Below are 17,164 nucleotides of genomic sequence, written 5' to 3' on the forward strand. Positions count from 1 at the left end.
AAATGCAGTGCATATTAAATGTCAAACTATTTAATGGTCCTGTCGTCCAAGTGTTTCTTCTTTAAGTGCAAAAGTGTCATTGACATGGGCAAAGTCTGCCCACGAAGGAAATACATGGGCAAATGAGAAACAGTGTTACAGATAACAGGCAAAGTATTAATATGGGAATGAAGATATTTGGAAAGGCAGCCCTGTTCTCCTGAGGGTTTATTCAGTAACTATTGCAATAGTAACACAGTGTTAAGTAGATCATCAAGAATATACACCAGAAATCTGGTTTGCCTGGGTGTCCTGTTAAAATCAGCTTACTATACTTAAAGCATAGATTGAAAATGAGGTGCTGCATCAGGACCTTTCTTTTTACCATTGGGAATAAGTTTTCTTGCAAAGGTAGAAAATTGGGTGGAGAGGAGGAGATCAAAAGGAATATTCCATTTATCTTTCATTTAAAAATATAGATCTCTTCAGGGCATCTTGCTTAATTATCACATTCTGTAAGTGTGTGATCTAAGGATTTCTTTGCCCATTTCGGAGTAGAAAAATGAAAAAACAGAAAAGCTTAACAGCTTACTCAGGAGAGCAAACAGCATGCCATTTCTCTGAGGGAAAAAGCTAGACCTGTCCGTATTCATTACTGTACTCCCAGTTTTTAGCATGGTGTATACAGTAGATGCTCAGTAAATAATTTGCTGAATGAATGAATGCATACATCAAGGAAAGAATGGACAAACAAACAAATGATGACAGAGCCAAAACACAGACCGAGTTCCACCGGATTCTCCTAGTTGACTTTCACGCTAGTTTCTGCTATCTCTGTATTTATGCCGCAGGGAAAAGGCAATGAGTAGTAGATCTTTGGAAGAGCTGGTGGAAGAAAAAGTAACTTAGTAAGATGTTGGCTTATAGAGTTGGGAGAGCAGAAATCACATTCCTGTTTAATAGGACCCCAAATGAATGTGATTCCAAGTCCAGAGTGGAAAGGTGTTAAAAATGCAGAAGGAGAGACAAGAGAAGTTGAAGTATATGTCTCTACTTGTCTTGATGACAGAACTAAAAACCAGAAGTCACTCAGGCTCCCTCCTATGCTCTGCAGAGCTAACAACAGTAAATTAAGTATTTTTCCCTAAAGAATAACTCTGTGGCAGGGAATTAAAAAAGAACATTTAACTGTTCATTATGCATATTTTTTAAAAACTAGATTAAAAAAAACATTTATAAGAAGAATTAAAAACCTTCTAGACCCCATGACCATGAACTTTCATTAACATATATGTGGGGGAAAATTATTGTATAATAATAATATAAATAAAATTTTTTACCTTCCCAAAAATTAAATTTTAGCAATAGATTTCAAAAGACTTGGTTAAGGAAATAAAAAAGAAAAGCCACAAAATAAGAGATAGTATTTGCAAAACTTACAGCTGATAATGGACTTGTATCCTGAATGTATAAAGAACTCGTACAACTCAATAATAGTAAGACAAACAGCACAAAACAAAAACAACAAAACATTTGAGTAGACCAGTTCTCTAAAGAACCTATGCACTGGCAAATAAACACATTAAAAATGTTTACCATCATTAGGAAAATGTGAATTAAAATCACCGTGAGATTCCACTACACCTTTAGTAGAATGGCTAAAATAAAGAAAAGAAAAGAAAAAAAAAAACTGACGAAATCAAGTGCTGACAAGAATGCAGAGCAACTAAAACTCTTGTGCATTGATGCTGGGAATAAGAAATGATAGAGCCACTTTTTGGAAAACAATTTGACAGTTTCTAATAAAGTTAAGCATAATTCCTAGAAATCCTGGATATTTAGCAAAGATATTTGAAAACATACCACCCCGTCAAAAAATAAAACTTCTACGAAATATTTTTAACAGCTGTGTTCATAATCCCTAAAATCTAGAAACAATCCAAGTGTCTATCAGTTGATGATCAGAGAAACAGACTGTGGCACAACCTTACAATCCATACATTCATCAGTAAAATGAACAAAATGTTCATACATGCAGCAATAGGGGTGACTCTCAAGCCAACCCAAACTGTCCATAGTATATGATCCCATTTATATGATATTCTGGAAGTGACAAAATGATAGGTGCAGAAAGCAGTTGTTGGTTGCCAGGGGCCTGGACTGGGGGATGAGGATGGAAATGTGGTTACATGACTGTAAGCGTTTGTCAAAATTCATGGAACTGCATACCTAAAAAGGGCGATTTTTTGCCGTATGTAAGTTATAGCTCAAAAGTAGTTTTAGCAATAACAGTCCCACTCACATATTGAATGTGCTGATGATAATGAGATGAATGCATGTATTGCATGCTTACCTAAGAATAAAATCCGGTCTGTCTTCTGTCAGCAGTAAATACCCAGGGACGTTAAGACTGAAAACTGCGTCCATGACTAAGATGCTTAATTTTTACTGATCATCCCTCCAATTAGTGAAAATTAGCATGATTTTTAATACCTAAAACACTGATACAGAAAAAAAAAAGAGAGAATCGCCCTGAGGACTGGAGTTTAAAAAAAAAAAAAGGAAAAATAAATGCAAGAGAAACACAGGGAGAGGCAGAAAATAAGAGAGAAATGGGAAGACAAGGAAGACATAGGACATCATAAACAAGAGGGAAAGACAGAAGACTAAGGCCACAGAACTATTAATGAAAAGAATATGGATGTGTTAATTACTACATGACGGTCACTGTGATAAGAATTTTACATAGATGGTCTCATTTATGTAAATTATGATCCACAACAACCTAATGGAGTAGGTACTGTTGTTAATCCCATTTTACAGAAGGGAAAACTGAGGTTTTGGGCAAGGTTCATAACTCAGGCAACCTCACACAGTTAATAAGTGGAGGCACAAGCATTTTCCAATTAGGTGCAGTCTGTGCTCCGGTTTCTGGCGTGGAACATTATTTTCAAATACTCTGCTGCTTCAATGAATTATCTCAGTTGTTTAAAAATAAGGCATGTTTGTATTGATTTATATAAGGGAAAGGTAATAAATTAAACAAGGGAGGGAACATGGAGCAGTTAAAGACAGATTTACTTCTCCTTGGTTTGTTCTAAAGCTGGTATGTCCTGACATTCATTTTCCAAAGGATCCTCTTCTCGGTGAGTGCCTTTGATTTAGCGTTCTCGTTTGATTGTTCAGTTCCTCATAGTAACAAAAGCCATGAAACCATATTGTTTACCTCATCAAGTGTTCCTGTGGGAAGAAAATAAATGTAAGTAATTTCTGTCAAAAGTCTGTAGTATTTCAAGGTGGGTATCTTAACAAATGAATTATTAAATGGGGATCAATGTCATAAGAAAAATAGAATGCTCAGGAGATAAAGCTGACTTTGTTAGGCTACAGGAATATCCATCCATGTTGCAGGCCTGACTTAGGAACACAGATGACATTCATTGTGTCATAAATCAGGTCTCGTTTATTTTTGTCAACTGAATATTGGAGTTATCATTGGCCCCCATGGAAAAATCCATATCATATAAGGCACTATTGTATAAGAACTATACTGTTTCTTGACTAGACCTGACTTGTGTATGAAGACTTCAACATCAGGTGTCTGGATTTAGACTCATGGATTTTCTGAATTGAATGGAATATAGTGTACTTGGCCTAGGAAATCGATCCATTTTGATTGCTTGCTAAAGATACTTATTAAAGAGTCATTGGAGTGGAGTCCAAAATAATAAGTCCGTATTTTGTAATACTCCTTCTCTGCAGCTGCCGCAAACTGGGCAGGGACCAGTTGGGGTTAATGGTCTTTGGCTTGACTAGCTCTACTTAACGATCCGTTAATCCCCAAAGAAATGCCCAGATCCTAAATTATTATTGATTCATTGACAAGCTCTTCTAACCACCCAAACAGCATATGTTCCAAAATAACCCAGGATACACATCGTCTTAATTGTTTTAAGTGTTAAAACAGTTGTCTTAAGTGTATCCGTACAAATTGAATGTAGAGTGGAGGTGCCTGAGTGGTGATGAAGACTGAAATTTGGGCCTTTCCTTTAGTACAATTCTTGCATCCTAGGATAAATGTAAGACATGCACATGTGTGATGATCCATTTGGTTCATTGTTTTAAGTTTTTAACAGGATCTTCTGTGAGCATTAATTGTTGAAAACATGTCACCACAAATTTCAATTCCATAATGTGGGATTTCACACTTTATAGATTTGCCTGAACTGAGTCTATGTTGATGAAGAGAAAATATTTAAAAGAAGAAAAAGAAGACCAACAACAGTTTCAAAATTACCCTGATTTGTGGGGTGTGATTTTTTAAATTTTATTTTTAATACTGGTTGTTTTGTGCTATGTTACTGTACTCATTTAAATAGAACCTTCTCAAGATTCAGTAAAAAAATTGTTTACCTGGTAATAAGCAATCAACATATAAAGAGCTATTAAAACTGCAAATTATGACAGATAAAATTAATGTTAACACTGAAAGTGACAAGGTGAACATTTTGATTCTTTTAATAGTTCTTTATCTCATAATTTAATTTACTTAACTCATTTAATGCTTTTTAATTGCACATGTCATGTAAGTGTATTTTCCTGGTGAAATATTAATAACATACAGACATATGTCTTGAAAGGGAATGAATCCTCTACTCCTATTACCTTCCCAATACCCTCCCAAAGCTAAGCATTGTTAAGATTTTGGGGTGCCATTTTTCAATCCTTTTTTCAGAACATTTACACATGTATATGCACATGTTTTTATATCATTTATTTTTGTTTTAAACAAATAGGAATATTTTACAAATATTTTTCTGTAGGTTGCTTTTTTCCATGTACCATGTTTTGTAAATTTGATGGGTCTATCTCAGTCCTTTTTAATACTTACGTAGTATTTCACCATATGGAATGCTATTTATTTCCCAATTTGTTACTGGTGAAGGCTTAGGCTGTTCTTTTTCTTTTCTTTTTTTTTTTTTTTACTATTAAAAATAACGTTGCAGTGGACATCCTTGTAAGTCAGTATTTGTTCCTATGTCACTTACACATGGACACGTATTTATTCATGTTTGAGTAAACTTTCTGAGGATAGATTCATAAGAGTGGAAGTCAGATTACTTTAGAAGGTACTCTGCAATTTATACACGCATTAACAGTATATGAAGTATCTGTTTTAATGCACCTCACCAAGACAGAATTTTATCACTGTTTTACTCCATTACTTTCATAGAGATTTTGTTAGTATGAAACTTTCTGGATCCTTGCATATCTTAAAAAATAAAATATCTTGGCCTCCTGCTTGAATGTTGGTTTGCTTGGTTATAAAATTCTAGATTCAAAATCACATCTTTTTGGCAATCTCTCCCTGGTCAAAATTAGCCAGTTTTGAAGATGAGAAGTCTGATGCCTATCTAATTTTCATTCTAATATTAATATAGATAATATTTTTTATTTCCCTCTGGAAGCTTTTGGGGTTTTCAGCAGAAAGCTTCAAAATCGTCTCAGCTGAAAGAATGCTCTCTTCCAGTCCACCTTTCAGCCGAAGATTAGACAAGACTATAAAACAAATAATAATACGTGTTAGGAATGTGCTTCTTAGTTCAATCAAATATATGAGACCAAATACGCAACATCTGCCCCAAAACAAAGGCAAGAAGACGAGAAGGGACAGGAAAACTGGACGAATGGACATGGGGAACCTGGAGTGTAAAGCGAAAGGGGGCAAGAGCTGACATTGCGGGAATTGTAATCAATGTCATGAAACAATTTGTGTAGAAAGTTTTGAATGAGAAACAAATTTGCACTGTACACTTTCATCTAAAACACAATAAAATTTACAAAATGCTCTCTGAATCCTTGGTGTTCTAAAGTTTGACCAAGATATGCAGTTATGAGTCTTTTTATATTCATGCTGATCAGCATTTGATAAACCTCTAAACCAAAGAAGACATAGATGTATTCTCAGTTTAGGGAATTTTACCATGTGAATTCTCTCTTTGGAAACCCTGGTGGCGTAGTGGTTAAGTGCTACGACTGCCAATGAGAGGGTCGGCAGTTTGAATCCGCCAGGCGCACCTTGGAAACTCTATGGGGCAGTTCTACTCTGTCCTATAGGGTCACTATGAGTCGGAATCGACTCAATGGCAGTGGGTTTGGTTTTTTTGGTATTCTCTCTATTCTACCCAGAAAGTTAATTGGATGGATTTGAGAACTTCTTGAACTGACCTTCATGATTCTTAATTTTTTTTTAAACTTATACTTTTCATCTCTTTGATCTCTTGTGTTGCCTCCTATGATTAATCCTCAACTCCATCTTTTTTTTTTTTAATTGTACTTCAGACGAAGGTTTACAGAACAAACGAGTTTCTCGTTAAACAGTTAGCACACATATTGTTTTATGACAGTGCTTAACAACCCCACGACATGTGAGCACTCTCCCTTCTCAACCTTGGGTTCCCTGTTACCAGCTTTCTTGTCCTCTCCTGCCTTCTAGTCCTTGCTCTTGGGCTGCTGTGCCCCTTTAGTCTTGTTTTGTTTTATGGGCTTGTCCAATCTCTGGCTGAAGGGTGAACCTTGGGAGTGACTTCATTACTGAGCTGAAAGGTTGTTCAAGGGCCATACTCTCAGAGTTTCTCCAGTCTCTGTCAGTCCAGCAAGTCTGGTCTTTCTTTTTGAGCTAGAATTTTGTTCTACATTTTTCTCTGGCTCTGTCCAGGACCCTCTATTGTGATCCTTGTCAGAGCAGTCAGTAATGGTAGCTGGGCACCATCTGTTTGTACTAGATTCAGTCTGGTTGAGGCCATAGTAGATGTGGTCCATTAGTCCTTTGGACTAATCTTTCCATTGTATCAATAGTTTTCTTCATTCTTCCTTGCTCCTGAAGGGGTGAGACCAGAGGAGTATCCTAGATGGCCGCTCACAGGCTTTTAAGATTCCAGATGCTACTCACCAAAGTAGAGTGTAGAACATTTCCTTTATAAACTATGTTATGCCAGTTGAGCTAGATGTTCCCCGAGACCATGGTTCCCATAGCCCTCAGCCCAGCAATTCGGTCCCTTTGGATGTGTCGCTGGAGCTTCCATGACCTTGCCTTGTACAAGTCATGCTGGCTTCCCCAGAATTGTGTCCTGTCTTACCCTTCACCAAAGTTACCACTTACCTATTGTCCATTTAGTTCAACTCCATTTTCTAGGTCACTAATTTGAACTGTATCTGTGTCCAATCTATTACTATTCAACACTACCACAGAGTTGTTATTTCAAAAGTATACGCTTATTTTAAATTGTATCTAATTGTTTTCTTTTCAATGATAGGATGCCCTCTTTAATTTCTATGAGAGATTATTTATATTTATTTTTGTATCTTCTCCAATGTTTTTATATCTCTACAGTGTTAATTCTTCTTTTAGCTGAAATCAGTACCTCTCTCTAGAATGTTGGTATTATTTGAATGCATAATGATTATTGGAGCCTTAGTGGCACAGTGTTTACGAGCTTGGCTGCTAACCAAAAGGTCAGCAGTTCAAATCCACCAGCCGCTCCTTGAAAAGCCTATGGGGCAGTTCTGCTCTGTCTGATAGGGTCACTATGAGTCAGAATCAACTCTATGGCAATGGGTTTGGTTTTTTGGTTTATAATGATTATTAGTTTTCTGTTAACCTTGTATTTGAGAATGCCTGTTACGCAAGTTCGACTTGACGGCACTGGGTTTGGTTTCTGGGTTGGTTATGAAAGTTGACTGTAGCCTACATGTTTAGGATTTAGAAATACATTGTGTTCTAGTGGTTGAGTATTTGATTTCTGGAAACAGACTTATCTGAGCATGAACTCAGCTCAGCAATGTAATAGCTATTGTGAAAGTTACTTAAACTCTCCAGGTCTGTTTCTTCATTTGTAATATGGAGATAATCATATTATCGACCTCATGGAGTAACAGCCTATGCATAGACTTGCTTAGAATAATGCCTTAAATGTGGTAGGCTCGATAAGTATTGTTGACAATGAAGCTAATGCTAATGACAGTGATGATGATGATGATGGAGGGAGATGGTGCTGGTGGTGGAGGAGGAAGAGGAGCTGTAAGCCGGGTTTGGCAGTAGCTTATCTTCATGGCCAGTATATTGTGACCTTATATCTACTTCCCCAGTGACTGTGTTTACTGCTTTTGCCTGGGTGTAGGTGCCATTGCTGTGCCATGTTCTCTCTTCCTCAGTACAAGGCTGGCCCCAGGCTCTGAGTGCACTTCCATGTTGGTGCATTCTTCACTCACAACACTACGGCATCTTGTCCCATGCATATTTTAGTCTGTGGCAATTTCTGAACCTACTTCTCCACACTTTTTTTTTTCCTGTCTGATTTCTATTTTTAAGGTAGTCCTCAAAATCTTTCATCTGTCGCTGTCAATCTCTTTTGTTTCCTAGTACTCTTCTGAATCTTCTAAAAGTAGGTTTTCTGTCATTTCGTGGGATTTGGAGCAGAAAGACAATTGGCATGTGTTGAATCAGCAACCTTGATTCAATAACTTTATGGGTAAATTTAAGATTACATAACTAAAAAAAAGTCCCTAAATCCATGTATAAAGTCTTTACAGAGGGAGATTTTGTTGAGATATAATTTGGGGTACAATATAAGCTAATGACACCTTAAGCTGTATCTCTTTTTCACTCCCTTACATCATTCAGTTGCTTTGTTGATAATAGCTGAGTAAGCCTCCCTGTACATAACTACATTTTAACTAAAATAAGAACACAGTCTTGGGACTTTTATTGGTATCAGAAATATAAGCCAATATACTTTTCACTTTTAACACAGAATATTTGGGTCCGATTTGGTGAGAAGACAAAACAATAAATTTTAAATATTTCAGAAATATTTATCTTCCTATTTTTTATTCCAGGTAGCCCTGGTGGCGTAGTGGTTAAGTGCTATGGCTGCTAACCTAACAGTCGGCAGTTCAAATCCGCCAGGCGCTCCTTGGAAACTCTAAGGGGCAGTTCTACTCTGTCCTATAGTGTTGCTATGAGTCAGAATCGACTCGATGGCAACGGGTTTGGTTTTGGTTTTGGTTTTTCTTCCAGGTAGAGCCTCCAGCCTGTGATTCAGCAGGAAGAGTCATGTGTTTCTCATTATATGGCTCTGCTCAAGGAATGTAATACTTTCTGTGTAATAGGCAAAGTGGATGTACTATAGAGGAGGGACTGGCCAACTTTCCTCTGAAGTGTCAGATAGTAAATATTTCAGGCTTTATTGACCACATATAGCCTCTGTTGTTTATCCTCTTTGTTTTGTTTCATTATTTTCGAAAATAAACCCTTAAGACCCATTCTGAGCCAGAGGATCGTACAAGAACAGACTGAAGGGAACAATATAGAGGGTGTTCTACAGAGGTCTTATTGCACTTTTCCGGTGTCCTCCTGCATTTAGGGATCTTTTCAGATTCCAATGGGACATGGATGGTTCAGGGGTAGAATTCTTGCCTTGCATGCGGGAGACCTGTGTCTCAGTTTCAGTGGAGTTTCGAGAATAAGACAGACTAGGAAAAAAGGCCTGGCAATCTACTTCCAAAAAATCAGTCAGTGAAAATCCTGTGGACTACAATGGTCTGGTCCACAGGTGATCATGGGGATGGCACAGGACCCTGCAGTGTTTTGTTAAGTTGTGGGGTTGCCATGAGTCAGGAGCTGACTTAATGCAACTAACAGCAACAATAGCATAGGTTAATAGGTCAATCCTAATGGGATCTTTGGATGTAGTGAATCTCAGGACAGCAATTCCATAAAACTTCATATAAATGTAAACCCCATATTTGCATTTCTGTACATCTATCATGAGAATCAAAAGCAATTTTATAATGAATATAGCTTATATTGTAAATTTTTCAAATGCACTAAGAAAAACTATGTTATTACAGAACTTGTAAATAGCTCCACCCATCAGCTGATTGTGCGTGCCCATTTTATAATTTAAATGGCTTATTTTTTTACCTCCAGTTTTTGAAAAGAACCTTCTGATTTTCACTGTAGTTTTATGTTTCAGTCTTGATCTTCAGAGTTGTCATTTTGGAAATGGTTTCTTGAAAAAAAAAACAGAATCTTACAATCTTAGCTGCAGCACTCAGCCGACAAGTATTTTTTCAAAGCAAAAAACCAAACCCATTGCCATCAAGTCAATTCCAACTCATAGTGGCCCTGTAGGACAGAGCAGAACTGCCCCATAGAATTTCCAAAGAGCACCTGGTGGATTTGAACTGCCAGCCTTTTGGTTAGCAGCCATAGCATTTAACCAGTATGCCATCAGGGTTTCCAGTATTTTTTTCAGTAACTAGATAATAACTTTTATAAAGAGGTGACATAACCATTGCCTTCAAGAGGCTTCTTGTTAAACGAAGGAGAGAAGGATCATGATAGAACTTGTTTTCATGGAGGAGTTCCATCCTAGCAGCTTTTTTTTGGGGGGGCAGGGGGCTGGATTCTATGGAAACTGACAGATTGTATTACATATTTTTTATTTACATTTTCCACATTTTGGAATTTTCATTGCTATTTCCATAATAAGCAAAAGTACCCTGATATATGTATATGGGCAAATGAATGTAGATTCTTTCCCTGAGAGTATGCATCCTTACCGGTAAAAACCAGTAGCTAGTAACAATTTGTTTTTTAATCCCCTGTTTGAGGAGACCCCAGGAGATGCAAAGGAACAATCCCCAGCACAGGAGAAAACAAGAATCCCAGTAGTTTTTATCGTGAGGAAAGGAGGAGACTGGTACCGCTTGGTGGGAACTTAGACTACTGTTTATCAAGCATCTCCTGATGTTGATGCAGGCACCCATGAAACAGAAAAAAACATTCTCTGGTTGAGCTTGGAGCTGGAGAAGTGCTAGCTTTTCTCATCCAGATGCAGAGATAAGTAGGTATTCCTCAGGATGCAGAATGCGAAGAGTGCTCCCACCCCCTGTGATTGAGGAGGTAAACTTAGGGGCATGTATTTAAGACCATTGAATTCAATTTAATTGAATGGCAAAAATCAGAAACCAAGGTATCTGTCGGGTACCTGGACTAATAATCAGTAAATGTTCTGTGATGTGGAAAAGTGAACTTCTAATATAACACATTTAGAGTACAATCTGATTGGGAAAGATGGCTTTAGTAGTTTGGTGAGTGAATAGAATTACGCAAATAAACTTCCTGACAAAGAGAGATCTTTGTGTTTAAGGTAGAATGAATGAGTGAATAGGTGAATAAATTGGGGAAGGATGAAAACTGCTCACTAACAGGAAGCTTCAGTGAATTATAATTATGCAACCACAAAAGAAAGACCAAACGTATTTGAGGTGGAAAATAAAGGCAAGAAGAACATTTCTGAGTTTGGGCCATTTTATTAAGTGTATGGCTGAATTTAATATTATGCATACATTATAATGATCAAGTGGATATAAAAATATTGAAACTTTTTGTTTTCAGTTTAAGCATTTTTTTAGTCAAACACAAGCTTTAGAAGGTTAAGTGTGAAAGGAAAAATTTAGCTGAGATACTGAATAGTTTATTACTGATATCTTTGAAATAAGAATGCTCCTAGTTGTTTTTGAAAGGTAAGGTTCAGTTAAATGTCAATTATATTCATTAACCACTGTCTATGAAGCACCTCCTATGTGTAAGGTACTGTGTTAATAATATCAAAGGCCTTTTTGTTGGCAGGTTAGAAATATCCCTGAGACAGCGTTGGTTCAGAGCAGATATTCAGTGAGCATTCTGCTGTGAAGTCCAAATTAACTATTGATGAATTGCAAAACCAGAATGTTTTCAGTACATGACTTGCTTTTTAAAGACAGGCTTTTCATTAATAGAGGTAGGATAGTTCCCTGAAATAATTTATTCCTGGAGCCAAATAGACTTGATTTGTCCTTCAGAAATGCTTTTCTAACTGAATAAAAAAAATCACCCTAATGAAATGGTTTTTATCTAATCATTGTTCGAAAATACACTTGAGCCCACAAGTTGACTGGCTAAATTATAAGATAAAGCTGTATGTTTTCTCTCTGCAGCTTTTTGCCTGTTTGATACTGGTAATTTCGGTTTTATATAGTTGGCTTCTCCATACAGGATGAAATTGGAGTTGACTCTGTAAACTACCAAGATAATTGATGGAAGCTCAAATGTTCTTTTGAGATTTCAGGATTAAAAGAGTCTGTATCAATTACTTTCAGGGCCCTTCTTTTCTTTTTTTTTTTTTTAGTCTGTGTTTATTCCTATGAATACCATTGAACCATTGTTAAAAATCCTTAATCCTCTCTCTATCTGTGTAGATTACAAACACACACACATATATCCATTCTTGATCCAAACAGTCGTTAGGCTCTGGGCTTACAAAAATGCCTGTTACTAGGAGGAAATCATACTCAGCTCTGGAATCCCTTTGTTGGTTGTTTTGTTTCCTTCTGTAATTTCTGAGCCAAAAGCTGGCAAAAGATAGTGCAACACGAAGAATTATTTTAGCAAATTGTTCTTTTGGTGAAGAACCTTTGAATCAGCTCATGATCACTGAGTCACTAAAATAGAAACAAATTTTAAAAACCCACAGTTAACAGACAGTACAGATGATTGGCACAATGCCAGTTTGTCCTGAAGAGACTGTCTTCTGCAATGAATAAATTGGACAATTCTTATAATTTTAGGAAATATACATTTTTTTTGAGAATCCAGTTTTGCCTTTCTGGCATTTCCTGCTCCTAGCAAAAGGCTTGGACCTTACATGACCAGCAACCACAGCGGCGGTATCTGTGATCACTCTTGGAAATTTAACTTGGTACTGAGTACATGCATTTTAATGCCGCACTGGGTCTCTGTGCCTAGAAGGATATAGCAAGTGTTAGAGCAGTTTGTTAAACAGGATAGCAGGATGCTTTGAAATTTATGTAGAAAACCTTCTACCCTATGTAATCTTTCTGGACACAACTGCAGAACTAATGTGCAGAAAATATGGTGACAGTTAAAATAAAAGTATTTATAGCAAAATTCAGGGAAGCTCTCTGGGACAATAGATTTAAAAATGTCAGTTCATCACATAGCAAAGTGTACAGTTGTTCGTTGCCGTTGAATCAGCTCCAATTCATGGCAACCTTATGTATAGCAGAATGAAACCTTACCAGGTCCTAAGGCATTTTCATGATCTTTTGTATGTCTGAGCCCATTGTTATGGCTGTTGTGTGAATCCATGTCATTGATGGTTTCCCTCATTTGTCTCTTTATCAGCGGTTGATCTTTCCTGATGATCTGTGCAAAGTAAGTGAGCCAAAGTCTTGCCATCCTCACTTCTAAAGAGCGTTGTGGTTGTATTTCTTTTAAGACTGATTTGTTAATTTTTCTGACAGTCCACAGTATATTCAACATTCTTCATCCACACCACTGGTCAACGCATCAGTTCTTTTTCTGTCTCCCTTTTTCATTTTCCAGCTTTTACATGCGTATGCATTACGGCCACCTCAGTCATCAAAGTGACGTCTTTGCTCTTCAGAACTTTGAAAAGGTCTTTTGCAGCAAATTTTTCCAATGCAATATTCTTGATTTCTTTGATTTCTTGCCTGCTGTTTCCATGGATATTGATTGTTGATCCAAGTAGAATGAAATTATTGACAACTTCAATTTCTTCATTTATCATGTTGTTATTTATTGGTCCAGTTGTGAGGATTTTTGTTTTCTCCACATTCAGATATAATCCATATGGAAGATTGTAGTCTTTGACTTGCATCAGTAAATACTTCAGGTCCTCTTCATTTTCAGCAAGCAAGATTGTGTCATCTGCGTATTGCAGGTTGTTAATGAGTCTTCCTCCAATGCTGATGCTGCATTCTTCTTTGTATAGTCCTTAGCTTTGTGATATTTAACATGTTGCGTTAGCATCTATGGATCTTCTTGATCAAATAGTAAAAAAATACAGCCTTTGTATATTTGTTTACTCCTATCTTCAAATCCGGAAACCCTGATGGTGTAGTGGTTAAGTGCTATGGCTGCTAACCAAAAGGTCAGCAGTTCAAATCCACCAGGAGCTCCTTGGAAACTCTATGGGGCAGTTCTGCTCTATCCTATAGGGTCGCTATGAGTTGGACTTGACTGGACAGCAGTGGGTACCTTCTAAATTTACTTCAAGATAAAATTTAGTTTTATTAAATAATTAACATCTTATAATGATTCTCATTAATATTATAGTCACCACCCCATTCCTAATCAATATTTGTCACATATTCAAAAGACACGAAATAAAGCACAATTTTTTTTTTGCAGATTACAGAAAGCAGCATTTCAGAAATTTGAGCAGACACTTCCCAACTTAAATAAGTTCTGCTCCAGTAAAACCAAGCCCAAAAATAGAATAAATTAAGAGCATGGTATGCAAAACTAGCTTAGACGAAGCTTTTGGCTTATTTGTGCCATTGGCTACCTGTTTCTTTTCATATTATATTTAGCAGTTTCGCTGTATTATTTACAGAGGGAAAACAGATTTTTGCTCAAAAAAAATAAACTCCCAATAATGGGAGAACTTTGTTAAAATCAGGGCAAACACCTGTTGGACACTGGTGTTTATGCTTTACCCTCTTTTCAGGAAAATGGGTATTTTAACTTTGACAGAAAAATGAAATAAGAAAATGCCATTGAATAATGTTGATGTCTGGGATGGTATTTGTTGTTTATTGAGTAGCATCTCATAAACCAAAAAAAAAAAAAAAAAACCAAACCCACTGCCATCGAGTTGATTTCGACTCATAGTGACCCTATAGGACAGAGTAGAACTGCCCCACAGAGTTTCCAAGGAGTGCCTGGCGGATTCGAGCTGCCGACCGCTTGGTTAGTAGCCATAGTACTTAACCACTATGCCACCAGGGTATCATAGCCTAAATAAAAATCCCTATCTTTGAATACCTGTGCACTGGGCCCAGTGTGAATCATGGGATCCTAGAGGTTGAGTAAGATTCATTGCTAGACCAGGTAAGCCCTGTGTGGCTTGGTACAGTGACTGCACCAGCGGGCTCAAGCATAACAACAATTGTGAGGATGCGCAGGACTGGGGAATGTTTCATTCTGTTGTACATAGGGTCACTACGAGTTGGAACCAACTCGATGGCACCTAACAACAACAACAGGCATGTAATTTTCAAAATTCAGTTGAATTTTTGTGTATTTCATCATCTATAAAATAATTTAAAATGTAAATTATATTCTACACTCTCATGATAAAGTGATAGAAAGTAAAATAAATCTTTAGATATTACATATCTGGCCTCTTGTTCTGGCTTTATTGCAGATAAACTGGCCACTGTCCCAAGAAGAGAATACCTGAAAACTGGCGAGTGTCCAAGGCACTTGTTAAACAGGCAGGGCACTGTGCTGAGAATAGGAATGGAATTGCTGTCACGTCGTCTGTGGGCGAGGAAGTTCTGTCTTCCTTCCAGCTCGTGTAAATATTGCATCTCTTGCCTCAGCTGGAGAGTGAACCACGTAGCCTTTTCTCCTAAGTGAAGAGGAAGTCTTGTTATTGTGCGTGTATGTGTGTGTGTGCATCACAAAATAACAAACACACTGGTAGTCATATAAGAATATCAAGCTTTTTAGCATTCCTCATAGTAACTACCGTAATGCCAATCATAAATGCTTAATAGGTGCTTGTGAAATCAACTTTAGAACTTTGGAGAAGAATAAGGGGCTTATGAGTTACGCTGAAGTAGATTTTTCCTCATGTAACTAGAGATACTCTAAGCAGGGAAAACAGTTTGGAAAATTACAGAGAGGTGAAGATTTACGCTATTTTTAAAAACAATAATCTTTGTTTTTCAAGTCTGTTGGAACATTGGTTGGGTGTATTATCTCACACAGAGCATTACTGGTAGTCCCACAAGGTCACGCACATTCATGGAGCATCCAAGGATGAAAGCCATTTAACAATTATGCATGTTTTTTTTCTTTAGGGTAATTACTGTGGAAAAGCATGCCAATGTATGAAATGACTTGGCTCAAAATCAGAATGTTAAATAATAGATATGCCCCTTGAATTATTTTTTAAAAATCCACATTTATTGCTTTATTCACCCATCTGGTCATTCAAGTAAAGAATATTTAATGACCCCTCCTCCACCCCACATCAGGCAAGCATTGTGCTCAGGAAGATGTGCAAATTATAGTCATCAGCTATCCATCCCTGCATTGCTTACAATATCAGAAATTATAAGAAAAGAGACAGGATGTCCAATGAGAGATTTTCAGCTGAATTATGATACGGTCGTTAATGGCTTATTGTGCTGACATTAAAAACGTTGATGCAGATCATGTAAATGTGTATCTGTGGCCATCAAAATGTATTTATGGTTTTTACCAAATGAGTAAAGCAGCTTATGGGATGATATTTAAAAGCATGATTCCATTTGCAGTATGCATGGATTGTATCCATTTTCATGACATACTCTCTAGAAAGATATGTTTCAAAATTTAAATGGCATTTTCCTCGAGTAGTGGGATTGCAGATAACTTTTTGTCATATGTATTTTTTCCAATTTGTGTAAAATGAACGTATATTTTTGGTAAAGTTTAAAAAAAACTTTAAAAATATATAGGTTGTTATGGTACTAGTTGGAGGATAATATATAGCCTTCTGATTGTCAGATTTTAGCCAAGAAAATGGCCTGGTCAGTTTAGCCCAGTTATCAAGATGGTGCAGCACATATTAGAATCTCTAGAGGAGAACATTTGTAGCTTTCCTTTCTTATATATATATGTTTTTAATCTTCAATTCTTAACACTGAAAATAAGGGATAAAATAAATATAAATGCCTCATCTTTAATGACTAAATATAATTTGAGTAAGGTAAAATGTGCTTTATATATTCACTCAGATTGTGACTTTTTTTTCTTTTAAGGAAGCAGACATGAACTGATGTAAGTAGGAAAGTATCATAAATGCACATCACTTTTGGTTTTTGGAAATGTCAGAGGGTTGAAGTGACTTAGATAAATTCAGTTCTGGAAAGCAGCTCAGAAGAGGGAAGGAGTACTATAGACAGGCTCATATTACTTTCAAGCTGTGTAATATTTCTGCTGACTAGAGAAATCCTTTTGTATTAATGGTAGCTCTTTTTCTTGTTTCATTTAAACCTCTAGTATTTCTTGAATGAGAGTTCAAATAATAAAAACTGTATT

At 36.7% G+C, this 17,164-nt stretch overlaps 1 protein-coding gene across 20 annotated transcripts in view; it reads left to right on the forward strand.

The window, feature by feature from the left end:
* Positions 1–17,164, forward strand: part of NRXN1 (neurexin 1) — a 1,236,536-nt gene that overhangs the window by 40,529 nt on the left and 1,178,843 nt on the right. Inside the window, exons 1-2 of one of the 20 annotated variants that reach the window (XM_049870265.1) lie at positions 7,331–15,431; positions 16,885–16,903. The exons of the other annotated variants lie outside the window; for them this stretch is intronic. The gene's annotated coding sequence lies outside the window, so the exon portion shown is untranslated. Of the gene's footprint in view, positions 1–7,330; positions 15,432–16,884; positions 16,904–17,164 lie in introns of those variants that run through there. 20 annotated transcript variants of the gene reach the window in all.

The sequence above is a fragment of the Elephas maximus genome, chromosome 26, assembly GCF_024166365.1.
Source record: "Elephas maximus indicus isolate mEleMax1 chromosome 26, mEleMax1 primary haplotype, whole genome shotgun sequence".
In the NCBI taxonomy this organism is placed as follows: domain Eukaryota; kingdom Metazoa; phylum Chordata; class Mammalia; order Proboscidea; family Elephantidae; genus Elephas; species Elephas maximus.